Source organism: Balaenoptera physalus (assembly GCF_965194825.1).
Source record: "Balaenoptera physalus genome assembly, chromosome: 6".
Lineage (NCBI taxonomy): Eukaryota > Metazoa > Chordata > Mammalia > Artiodactyla > Balaenopteridae > Balaenoptera > Balaenoptera physalus.
In genome coordinates, this window is record NC_138885.1 from 15775152 (window position 1) to 15788744 (window position 13593).

General features: G+C 35.1%; 1 long non-coding RNA gene across 1 annotated transcript in view; it reads left to right on the forward strand.

The window, feature by feature from the left end:
• Window positions 1-13593, forward strand: part of LOC309662807 — a 619026-nt gene that overhangs the window by 143556 nt on the left and 461877 nt on the right. The gene's annotated exons all lie outside the window — the stretch shown is intronic.

The following is a 13593-nucleotide window of genomic DNA, read 5'->3' on the forward strand; positions in this document are numbered from 1 at the left end:
ATGAGAAAATGCCAAAAGTATAAATCAACAATTGAGATGGAGAGAAACATGTGTGGCTAACAAACATATAAAAATATGCAGGACCCCACTATTAAATAATGAGAGTTAAAGTCATAACTAGATCCTGTTTTAGATCATTCAGATTGACAAAGTATCTGTTCATATCAGGTCCAGATGAGGTTGTGGTGATATTGGCAAAAGCTCGGCCTCTGTGCACCAGTGCAGAAGCATATTCAGAGACAAAGTTTTGGGTGAAATCAAAAAGAATAGCTTTGTTGCTTTGCCAGGCAAAGAGGGACACAGCAGGCTCATGCCCCTGAAAAACAGTGTGTCCCAACCGTGGGAGGAATTGGTGAGGAGTTTTTATAGCAATAGTTCAAGGCTGGGGGTGTGCACAGCCTGCACTTCTTTAATCTTGCCTCAGGTGGTCTCCTAATCTTAATGAGTGTCTCTGGTTCCTTTAATCTTGCCTCAGGTGGTTTCTTGGCTGCTCTTCCCTTGTCTCTGCATCCCCTCCCTTCTCAGACTAGCAGCTGTTCGAATCTGCCCTTTGAAACCCGGGGAAGGTCATGGAGGCTGGAGTCTGCTTCCGACAAGAAACAGGGGACACAGAAAGGCTTCTGTGCCAAGGAGCCCCACGGGGTCCTGCTTGATTTCAGTGCATAATATTCTTAGACACTGGGATGAGAAGATACATTTATTAGAACATTTTGGACAATAATTTTAATAGATTTCACTAGATACACACAACATAAAAGTACATATTAAACCATGGGACTAATAATCATCAAATGCAGGACAGAGTTTTGTCTGGAGAAGAAGAAAGCAATAAATGTGATAGGACAGAAATGCCCAAGACCGGTTTCGACTATATTGGTAATGCTGTATTTCTAACCTAGGTGGTGGATCCAAGTGTTCGGTTTATCTTTTGATGTTTATTTATACTTTTCTGGATATTGTAAATACAGTATTTTTTTTTCAGAGAGATAATATATGTGGAAAATAAAATGTGTTTGGGGGTAAAATATTTTCCATGTTAAGGAAATATGAACATTTTCAGACAGGTCATCAGGATCTTGAGGGGAAACAATGATTTCCTTAGCTAGTTCAGAATACATAAAATTGTATTGGTATGATACTAAATTAAAAACTTGATATGAGATGTTTAAAATTCTATCTTCTTTTTTATGTCATAATTTCTCTGTCCCTCAACACATAAGCATTTCAGAAGCGCGTAAAGGAAAACTGAGGAGGAAACAAAATACAAGACCAATCACATTAAGAATGTAATAAATACAAACTTCCAGTTGCAAAATAAATGAATTACCGGTATAAAATGTACAGTGTGGGGAACATAGTCAATAGCTAAGTATTGATAATATCTTTTTGGTGACATATCATAACTAGACTTATCGTGGTGATCAACTTATCATGGTGATTTAACTCTTTTTTTTATTATTTTATAAGAAATATTAAAAAAAAAAAAAACTTGTACTATTATTTCCTAAAGGGGAAATTGCAAACATTTCTATAATGGCTGTTCTGGGTAATTTGTTGTTCTTTCTGTTGTAATCTCTTTTTAACTTTTCACACTTTTTCGTATCTTCACTTGGACTGATTAGTTCAACCATTAGATTTAAAGTGACTGTTGGGATTGTGTCTGCCCATTTGATAATAATAATTATTGCAATATCAAATATCTCTGACTGTGAGAGCTCTAAATTCTCCTTGCATATAAATGCCTAATAAGCACAACAGAAATGGGTGAATGCAGGTACTTTAATTATCATTTTGCATCTGGTAGTCTCTTTGACATTCTGGAACTGTGGCTACTAAAATGAAGGGTTGATTCTATGTTGTCTCCATTCAAAATTGTTGCTCATCATGTGTTCTGCTTGTTCACTTTGGTGTTTTCATGATATAAATTTCTACACTCATTATTATTTTTATAGCAATTTCTATTATTAAGTTGTATGCTATCTAGAGAAGGCAGATTTTTAAATGTAAATAAAATAACTGCATGACTAAATATTTTTCTCAGGGACCATAAATTCTGTAATTTTTCTCAAGATAACAATTCTTTCTGACTTCTGTTGTAACCTTAAGTAATTCCTGGAAAGTATTATTATAGCCAATGTGTGACTGTGAGTGAAAATTAAATCTAATTTGAACAAGTAAGACTTTGAGTTTACTGAACACTGCTTCTTGCACTGCAGTATCGTTTGTAATCAATCAGTGAATACTTCCTGTAGCCAAATTACTTGAATGATGCTGAAAAACAGACCAAAATAGGTAAGACAGAGCTTCAGAGATTCATGAGCTCAGGGGAGAAGCAAAAAATAAGAGATCATGTACTTCTAGGACTGGGAGGGTAGGTTCATGTTCAGGAGTACAAATGGAAGACCCAAGGAAGCAAATAGAGTAGGCTCTTGCTTCTGAAGCAATGAATCGTATGTATATTTTGTACCCATCAAGGTAAAAAGAGCTCAGAAAGGGCAAAAAAAAAAGTGAATGAAGTGTCTTTGAATGACTTATAATCTGACTGAACAAATGGGAGATTTTATATATATATATATATATATATATATATATATATATGTGTGTGTGTGTGTGTGTGTGTGTGTGTGTGTGTGTGTGTGTGTGAAATAGAGAATAAAAGCAAATTGCATACAATCAACTTCATATTGCTCAGACCAAAATATAAAGTCAGACTATGGTAAAAGTGTTATGAAAAGGTTGATGTAGGTATTAGCACTAAAAGATCTGGGTAGACATTTTTGAAGTGAAAAATATGAAAGTCATTAAAAAAAATCAAAATGGGGGCAGATATAGCAGAGGATGAGCTAAAAAGAACCCTGCTAAAAAGTCAATTGCTGAGCTGGGAGATTTGACAGAGAATCCCACAGAATACATCAGACAAGTGTGTGTGTGTGTGTGTGTGTGTGTGTGTGTGTGTGTGTGTGTGTATGTGAATACAGAGAGAAAAAGAGAGAATAAAATAAAATTTAACACACAGAGAAAATAAATAAAATTTGATAATCTATCAATACTTGTTACATACAAATGGGACAGCAGAGCAGGGAGAGTAGGTAAGAAGACATACAAAGAAAAAAATTTTTTAATTCTATAGACCTAAAGAGAAAACATAAGTACTTAGGTGTTCTTTGTCAACCCAAGATAAGAAAAAATAAATTAAAAATAACCCATAACTTGTCATATCACAATAACATTTTAGAATCAAAGGAGTTCTTTCATTGGAAGTTCCATGGGATAATTTGAAGTTGGAAACAACAATTAAATGAATAATCAGCAGGTAGACAAGTGAATTCTCATTAGTAACCATAGGTACAAGATTCTGAGGAATAGCTTCATATTTCTGAAGTAACTAGAACTTTATATTCAACCAAACTAACAGTCAACTATGAGAGCTAAAATAAAAACTTTTAAAGTATGCCCAAAGTACATTTCTTACCCAACACCCCTATCCGAGAGAATTACTAGAAGGCACACTTTGATAAAAGGAACAATAACTCTAAGGGAGAGATGATACAAGAAATAGTGAAGAACTATGAAAAAAGTATAATTTATACTTTGGCTTAAATAAGAGTAGTTTATAAAGGGAAAATGACAACTTAAATTTTAAAGTAAATTTAATTTATTGAGGATCTTAATGTAGAATAGGCTTTTTACCTCACTGATGTAAAAGATGGCAGGAGGTGGGGGGAAGAGAAAAATAAATGCTACGATTCTTGATTTATATGATAAAAACATAAAGAAAAGTATTAACATAAGGCACTGCATAGAAGGATAAAAGCTTAAATACACATGTTAAAATTTCAAGTGCAACCATTTGAAAATTATTAATGAGATGTCACATTTTCAAACTAGGAGAAAAAAATGAACTAAGAAAACTACATGAATTCGTCACAAGATGAATGGTGCTTGTATATCATGTAGGGCCATTTTTTCTCCCCCAGTCAACTGACTGTAGACCTTAACCATACCTACAATATACCTTCACAGAGAGACCTAGCTTAATGCTTGATTAAATAACTGGGTACTATAGCCTAGTCAAGTTGACACACAAAACTAACCATCAGCAGGGTTGGGGATAAGATTGATGGTGTTTAGGGGTACAAACTTGTAACAAGTAGTAAATAAGTCAATGAATTATTAATTATTGGAATTATACTAATTCATGGTGTAATGAATACAAACAGTAATATTGTACTATAATTATGTAATGTGATAAATATCACTACAACCTCAATTATATTACAACATACAAATGTATCAAAGTGACAGGCTGTACAGCGTAAAATTACACAATGCTACATGTCAAATATTCAATAAAAAGTAAAACAAAAACAAATGAAAAACACTATCACACCACCTGAGAAAATACTTAGAGACATGTTAAGAAGCCTGTGGAAAAACCAACTGACAAGAGCAGAAGTTTGGAAAAGAAATGAGGATAATGAGGCTGGCAACAATCTTATCTTATTTTCATTTTACGAGTTCATTTTGGCTAGGGCTAGAGGAAAGCCATCAAATCTGACATAATTAAATCTCCATCATCGATAGTGCCTTTTTCATTGTTGTAAGTTCATTCAATTTTCACAACAACATCATAAAGTAATGTTTATAAGTTTTGTCTTATTTTAGGCACAGAGATGTAATTACGGCAAACTTACACAAGTCGTTAGTGGCAGAGGTAGGATGCAAAGCCAGACAAGCCTCCAGAGTCAGATTTCTTAACCACAAGGAATACTGCCTTCTCAAGCGAAGAGAAAATGCATGGGTTTTCAATACTTAGGCTGAGAGCCTCCAATTTTAATTTCTTTGTTTTATTTACCTCACACCTTCTAACTCTACCAGCTCAGTTTCAGCTCTCGGTAAATCTACTCTGTTGGTGATCATAGCAGAGAGGGGTGTTGCAACATCTGATCTCTCTGGAGAATATTTGCATGATCAGTGAACAATGTCTTTCATGAACAAGAAAGGCAAATCACAGAATTACGGGAATGCAAAAACTGTTTAATTCTTGTTTTAGATCTTTCCATTTGATAGAGCGTTGAACTACTTGACAAATGTTTTCCAACCTCAGTTTTATTCCCAAGCTTAGGAATATCTTCATTCATTCGCCCACTCATCCTGGTGTTTCCACACCACATCGTTCTGAGGAAGATTGCTCTGAAAACTTCTTTGTCCTGTGCTGAACCTCTGTTCTGAAAAACAAACAAATAACTCAACAAGAATAAACAAACCCTTGAAACTGTGCTCCACCATTAACACTCTCAATCACCTCTTGCCCAATCTCTACGTTTAGCCTGTCAGCACTGGGGGTGCAAAACCCATGGAGAAGCAAATTAAATTTGAGAAATGGAAGACTCTAAATAGCATTTTGGGAGAAGTGTGCACTTTCTCCTCCAAGCAATATAGAGTAATTACATGCTTCTCTGCAAGGACGTGCTATGTTTTCCTTCCATTTCTTAATGGAGCAGTTTATTCAACATATAGCAAATAGGAAAAGACCTGACCACTATATTTTATTTTAGGTCATTTGAATACAAGCAGGTCTCCTAGGTAACCCAATCCATTGTTGATTAAAGCGAAGCAGGAGTGGTTTCTGCAGTGATTATCAGAGAAAAAAGGGATTAGAGTAAAATGCCATATGCATTACAAATGAAGAGATAGAGTTATTGGGAAATCAAAATTACCCAAAATCATCTTTTCAAAGATAACCTCTGAAGAGTTTCTTATTGTCTTTGTGTTTGACCCTCTGAAAACTTTATATTTTCATAATGGTATATTTTTTCCTGTGCAGAGGGAAGAGACATATATATAGGAGGTAACTTGGTTAAAAATTGAACCTTCTAAATGATAAGAAAATAAAAAAACGACTAACCTGAAATTCAAAGATAGAACTTTAAAGCTGTGTTTACTGCTTAAGCTCTGAAGTGAGACATTTTTTTTCTGAATTGACTTAAGGCTACTGAGGCTGAATTCTTTAATTTCTCGTTTCAGCATTAAATGTGAAATTGTGCATACATGTACCTCTAATTAAAATCAGTAACATTTGTTTTACAGAACAACTTCCAGAGAATAACTTTATAGTCTACTGTGATTAGCCTTTACTTCGAATGTAAAATTCAAATGTATAGTTTTTCCTTAATGCTTTTCTGCTGGAGGAAAACATAATGACATCTGCTATTTATATGTAGCAACTGTTAAATTTTTAATAACCACACTTGCTAAAAATGTGAAATCATATACATTTATCTAAGTTATACATAAAATCTGTTGCAGGGATATTAATGCACACCACTTTGTTCTGTACTATTCTACACATTAGCAAGAGAGCTGGGAGAGTAAATCCCATAGAACATCCTTTATCGAGGGCTCGGCTTCCTTTTAGTTCCATGAAACTGAGAAAGACACTTTATTTCTTTGAGCCTGAGTTATACCTTATGCAAAACTAGAGAATAAAGTTTACCTAGAAATGTGTTACAAGATGGACTTCCCTGGTGGTCCAATGGCCAAGACTCCACGCTCCCAATGCAGGGGGCCGGGGTTTGATCCCAGGTCAGGGAACTAGATCCTGCATGCGTGCCGCAACTAAGAGTTCCCATGTCGCAACTAAAGCTCCTGCATGCTGCAACTAAGACCCGGTGCAACCAAATAAATAAGTAAAATAAATAAATAAACATTTTTTAAAAAAGAAGTGTGTTACAAGAGTAAAATGTAAATGTTTATGTGATGTGCTTAACATGGAATCCAGAACATAGCAGTGATTAACGTTTTCTGTTCTACCTACATAGCATAAAGATCTCTCAGCTTTGCTTAGCTTTCATCATAAATGGATTTAGGAATACTGTTTGTGCTAATATGGTTTTTAAAGCACTACATTAAAAACTGTGTCTTCATTAATGAAGATACTAAAGTTTTCCACTGATTTTTCAGTTTTCCCTGAGGCTCAGGGATAAGTTTTCATTTGTTAAAGCCCTGCCCTCCATCCCACCCTGAATCAATCAATAAATCAATTCAAATACCCTTCCAGAAATATTCAACAGGACCAAGTTGCCTCTCACAAAAGCATTTCAGAACTACTTCACATACCTTCAAAACCCAGTGCTTCAGCTTTATATGACAAGACTTGAAATTGGGCAAGTGTTATCTATGTGAAAGAGGATTGAGGTGCCCCTTTGGGATAGGAAACATCTGTGGTTCTGCTTAATTTTTGCATCAGCTTATATTGGGACATAGAATAAGTGGTCAATATATATTTGTGGAATTGAATGAATTAACCAGACTTTAGACAGTAAGTAGTCATCTTTGCACTAGGCAATTACCACTGTTCTTTTTTTTTTTTAATATCTTTATTGGAGTATAACTGATTTATATTGTTGTGTTAGTTTCTGCTGTATAACAAAGTGAATCAGCTATACATATACATATATCCCCATATCTCCTCCCTCTTGCGTCTCCCTCCCACCCTCCCTATCCCACCCCTCTAGGTGGTCACAAAGCACCGAGCTGATCTCCCTGCGCTATGCAGCTGCTTCCCACTAGCTATCTATTTTACATTTGGTAGTGCATATATGTCCATGCCACTCTCTCACTTCGTCCCAGGTTACCCTTCTTCTGCCCCGTGTCCGCAAGTCCATTTTCTATGTCTGCATCTTTATTCCTGTCCTACCCTTAGGTTCTTCAGAACCTTTTTTTTTTTTTTTTTTTAGATTCCATATATATGTGTTAGCATACGGTATTTGTTTTCCTCTTTCTGACTTACTTCCAGTTTCTTCATGTGCCCATAGAACAGTGGTAGTTGCCTACCACTGTTCTATGGGCACATGAAGAAACTGTAACGCTATCTCTGCCCATAGATATCTTATAGTCACATGAGGGAAGTATCTCACAAACATGAAATAATTACACAACAAAGTTGTACTCGGCTTCACATGCTTTATACAAGCACTGCTGCTGTTTGGAGTAAAGGCATGATCTCTGTTGACTGGCTTCTTGAAAGGAAGGATCGCTAGAAATGCTAATTCTTAGAAAGGAAAACAAAATGCAGTGCACATCTGAGGCATGGCATCTATGTAAATTTTTCCAATATTTTCAATCAATGTTTTCCTATCTATTCAGGATAATTTATCCACTTTCTTTTCATGACTTCCAACGACTTCTCATATTCTTTCTTTATTCTGTCACTAGTTAGTTCTCTCTTTTATATTTTTTATTATTTATATTTTCTACTTAAAAACTTTTAATTTTTTAATAGAAGTGTAGTTGATTTACAATGTTGTGTTAGTTTCAGGTGTACAGTAAAGTGATTCAGTTCTATATATATATGTACATATATATACATATATATATACTCTTTTTCAGATTCTTTTTCCTTATAGGTTATTACAAAATATTGAGTACAGTTGTCTTAAAGTAAGGGGGACAATACTACCAAATACTCCTGGAGTACTTCATCTTAACAGTAAGAAGAAACTGCATAGTAAACGGATATTTTTACAGCCATTCCAAACGCACTAACCGTGCTTCTTGCATCCTACCATTTCCCAGCTTTTTCTCCCAGCCAGCTGTGTTTTCAACTAAACCATCACACTTCGGCATATATTTTCCCAAATCTTGACATACTATATCATTTCACGTCTTGACACAAAATCTCTGAGATACGTTACAGGGATATAAAGTCTGCAATTTACAGGGCTCAACTAATTACAACCGTGTTTAAATTCCCAGGGTCGATTTGAAATGTATCTCTTGCACAATTCAATGGAATTTTATTCTTTTTGTTGCAATGGTAAATGGAAGTGTTTCCTTAATTTCTCTTTCAGATTTTTCATCATTAGTGTATAGGAATGCAAGAGATTTCTGTGCATTAATTTTGTATCCTGCTACTTTACCAAATTCATTGATTAGCTCTAGTAGTTTTCTGGTAGCATGTTTAGGATTCTCTGTGTATAGTATCATGTCATCCGCAAACAGTGACAGCTTTACTTTTTCCTTTCTGATTTGGACTCCTTTTATTTCTTTTTCTTCTCTGATTGCTGTGGCTAAAACTTCCAAAACTATGTTGAAAAATAGAGGTGAGAGTGGACAACCTTGTCTTGTTCCTGATCTCAGTGGAAATGGTTTCAGTTTTTCACCATTGAGAACAATGTTGGCTGTGGGCTTGTCATATATGGCCTTTATTGTGTTGAGGTAAGTTCCCTCTATGCCTACTTTCTGGAGGGTTTGTATCATAAATTTTGTTGAAAGCTATTTCTGCATCTATTGATATGATCATATAGTTTTTCTCCTTCAATTTTTTAATATAGTATATCACACTGGTTGATTTGCATATATTGAAGAATCCTTGCATTCCTAGGATAAACCCCAATTGATCATGGTGTATGATCATTTTAATGTGCTGTTGGATTCTTAAAAAACTAAAAGTAGAACTACCATATGACCCAGCAATCTCACCACTGGGCATATACCCTGAGAAAACCATAATTCAAAAAGAGGCATGTACCACAATGTTCATTGCAGCTCTATTTACAATAGCCAGGACATGGAAGCAACCTAAGTGTCCATCAACAGATGAATGGATAAAGAAGATGTGACATATACAATGGACTATTACTCAGCCATAAAAAGAAATGAAATTGAGTTATTTGTAGTGAGGTGGATGGACCTAGAGACTGTCATACAGAGTGAAGTAAGTCAGAAAGAGAAAAACAAATACTGTATGCTAACACATATATATGGAATCTAAAAAAAAAACAACAAAAGAAAGGTTCTGAAGAACCTAGGGGCAGGACAGGAATAAAGACACAGACGTAGAGAATGGACTTGAGGACATGGGGAGGGGGAAGGGTAAGCTGGGACGAAGTGAGAGAGTGGCATGGACATATATAAACTACCAAATGTAAAATAGATAGCTAGTGGGAAGCAGCCGCATAGCACAGGGAGACCAGCTCAGTGCTTTGTGACCACCTAGAGGGGTGGAATAGGGAAGGTGGGAGGGAGATGCAAGAGGGAGGAGATATGGGGATATACGTATATGTATAGCTGATTCACTTTGTTATAAAGCAGAAACTAACACACCATTGTAAAGCAGTTATATTCCAATAAAGATGGTAAAAATAAAATGCAATGTCAAAGGCTGCTAGACAACCAGATTTATTAAGATATGATTCTGATTTGGTATGAGACTTTTAAAAAACTAATTTAGAAATAAATAAGGAATTGTACAAACAAAAGAAGTATAACTCCCATTGGAATTAAAATCTGGTGTGGCAGCTTATTTTTAAATTTATTTTTAGGGAAGTGGCAGAACTGAATAGAGTGAATGGCAGACATGTAGAAGGGATTTCTGCACATTCCACTTGGAGCCGTGGAACTCATGATGCTATAACATTCATTTAGCCCAATGTTTTTACTTGAAAGTAGAAAACAGTGAGTCACCGGAAAGACTAAGAAATTTGCCACGTACCACAAGAGTGGCTGAGGATGATTATAACTCATCTATCTTTATATTTAACTATTTTCATAATTAGTTTAATTGTAGAAAGATCAAAAAATAAAATTTACTTTGTGTCTATAATTTAAGTAGTCACAAAGCTTGGCTATGTGGGACCTGATTAAGACTGAAAACAGAGTGATATTACATACCATACATAATATATATAAGTAGAGTGATTATATTTGTATTTTATATATGTAAAGAATAAAACTTTTAAAATTAAGAAAACTAAAATAAATTGAAAAGTATGTTACTCTTGAGATAAGAAATTCTTTACATTTAAGATTCTAAGAGAATATGTTGACATTTCCACTGTTAATTTATTCACTCCCTTATTTATTTAAAATAACATTTGTTGGGGTTCTATATGGATTAGGCAGAATACAGAATACGAATGCTCCACGTAAGTGTCTGCAGTGTTTTCATTTGGAACATTTGTAGAAATGTGAAATTCCAGTGTAGACCATTGAAAGGCATGTGTTAATCATTTAATATTGTGTCCAAGAAATATTTGTTAAGCACTGATTATGTGCCAGATACTGTTGCTGAATGAAACGGACTTGTTCCCAACTCTAGTGGGGGAGCAATAGATGTTAAACAGGTAAACATATAAGTCAATTATTACAAACTTGGAATGAAGTAGAAAGGTGATAACTAAGAGTCATGGTCGAACAAATTGAATGACCACAAGGGCAGGAGGTGAACCTGAGGGCTACTTGTACAGGATGAGGAGAGGTCTGTCCAAGGAGATAACATTTAAAGTAAAATTTACAGGAGGTAGAACAGGATGCAGAATATTCAGCCATGGGGGAGAATAGGAGGAATGATGCTTCAAGCAAATCCCAAGGGCCTACGTCAGTGCATTATTGGAACTAAAAGGGGATAAAAATGGCTGGAGTTTTCTTAATTTGCAGAGAATGGCTCCAAATCAGAAAGTCAGATCAAAAGAATTCAGATTATCCAAGATGAGAAATTTGGAATTTAGTAGAAGTAAAATGGAAATTATATGAAGGGTTTTTTTAAAAAAAGTTTTTTTAAAAAAAAAGCTATCACCACAATCTAGTTCCAGAACTTTTTCATCACCTTGAGTGGAAACCTCATACCCATTGAGCAGTCACTCTCCATTCCTTGTCCTCCAAGCCCCGAGAATCTACTAACCCACTTTCTGTCTCTATGGATTTACCTATTCTGTGTAATTTCCTATAAATGGAATCATACAATATGTGGCCTTTTGTGCCTGAATTTTTTCATTTAGCATAATGTACACAAATGTTCATAGCACCTCTATTCACAATATCCAAAAGGTGTAAACAACCTAAATGTCCATCAACAGATGAATGGATAAGCAAAATGTAGTATGACTAGACAATAGGATATTATCCAGGTGTAAAAAGGAATGACATTCTGAACAATGAACCTTCAAGACATTGTAATATAATTACAGAACACTTTACATGAGGAGATTTTAAACAGAGATGCGGAAGAACACAGTTTACTTTTGAAAACATCCCATTGGCTGCTATATGAGGAATGAATTGGAGGGAGCTAGAGAAGTGGAGAGATTAGTTAGGGAGCTCTTGAGGTTGACGAAGTGAGAAACTGTTTTTATTTAGACTCGGAAGTTGGCAATGGAGAGAGAGGAAAGCTGACATGTTAGAAAGATGTTTTGAAATAGAATTATCAGGGCTTGTGCTTCATTGGATTTAGGGAGCGAAATGGAGAGAGAAACCAGTGCAGACACATAGGTGTGGAATGCAGCTGTCACCTACTACAATGTGCAAGACTGTAAAAGAAACAGTCTTGTAGAAGAAACTTCGGAGAGAAAATAAGTAGCTAAGATGTGATTATGTTCAATATCATGTGTCAGTGAGGATGTGGACCGACTAGAAGTCTTACATAACAGAGGTAGAAAATAAAATTTATTATATCCACTTAGGAAAACAGTTGAGCAGCATCTTCCAAAAAACAAATATGCACATAAAATACACCCCGGTAATTCTACTCCTAAGTATATACTCAATAGAAATGAGTACATATGTTCACCAAAAATAATACATATAAATGTATTGCAATGCTGTTCATAGTCTTCCAGAATTGGAAGCTACCAAAATTCTTGTTTCCAGATAAATGGATAAATTAATTGTGGGAGCAGATTATAGTTCCTGATTGATACAGAAACTGAAACTCTGAAGGGAAGAAACTTCTATTACACAGCAAGTACATGGTAAAACTGACTTTAAACCTGTCACTATGTCAAAATCTTTTATTTTACTCACTGCATTTCACAGAGTGCTTGCTCCCCTTTTTATGCTTCCTGCTGGCTAACAGGTTGAAAACTGTAGCCAGAGGGGCACTCAGAGGCCTGTAGCTAAAACTTGATATGAACAGGGCAGAGGTTTTAGGATTACTGGCAAATTATCATATTAGGAAGCTCTAAATGATGCTAATTCATCACCACAAATTGCCCCATGGCACCTGCACCATAAAATAGAAATGAAATTGTCATTATCAAATGAAAGAATATTTCACACAGCATAATATTCCTGATATATCAGAGAGGCAGTCGACTGTTAAACCATGCTGAACACTGTGGAAACAATTTAAAACCCTCTCTCTTACTTTTTACCCCTGTCAGCTGAACAGTTGAAACAAACACAAACATATTTAAGAAAATTGAAAGCCTTGTGCCTTCTTATGGACTTTCACATTCTTCTGAAAACAAGAAACAAATGAAAAAAACCAAAACAGTTCTAAAGAGTTCATTAGGCATTCTGAAGAGGCTCTATTAAGAAACAGAACACATATTACAGGGAACTCTACTGAATATTCTGTAATAACCTAAATGGGAAAAGAATCTGAAAAAGAATAGATACATGTATATGTATAGCTGAATCACTTTGCTGTACACCTGAAACTAACACAACATTGTGAATCAACTGTACTCTAATATAAAATAAAATAAATTTTTTAATTGCATAAACTTTGGAAAAAAAAAAATAGGACCAGAACATGGTAGAGTTTATACATTCCATCAGGTCATCTCAACCCACTCATATAGTCGGATAACC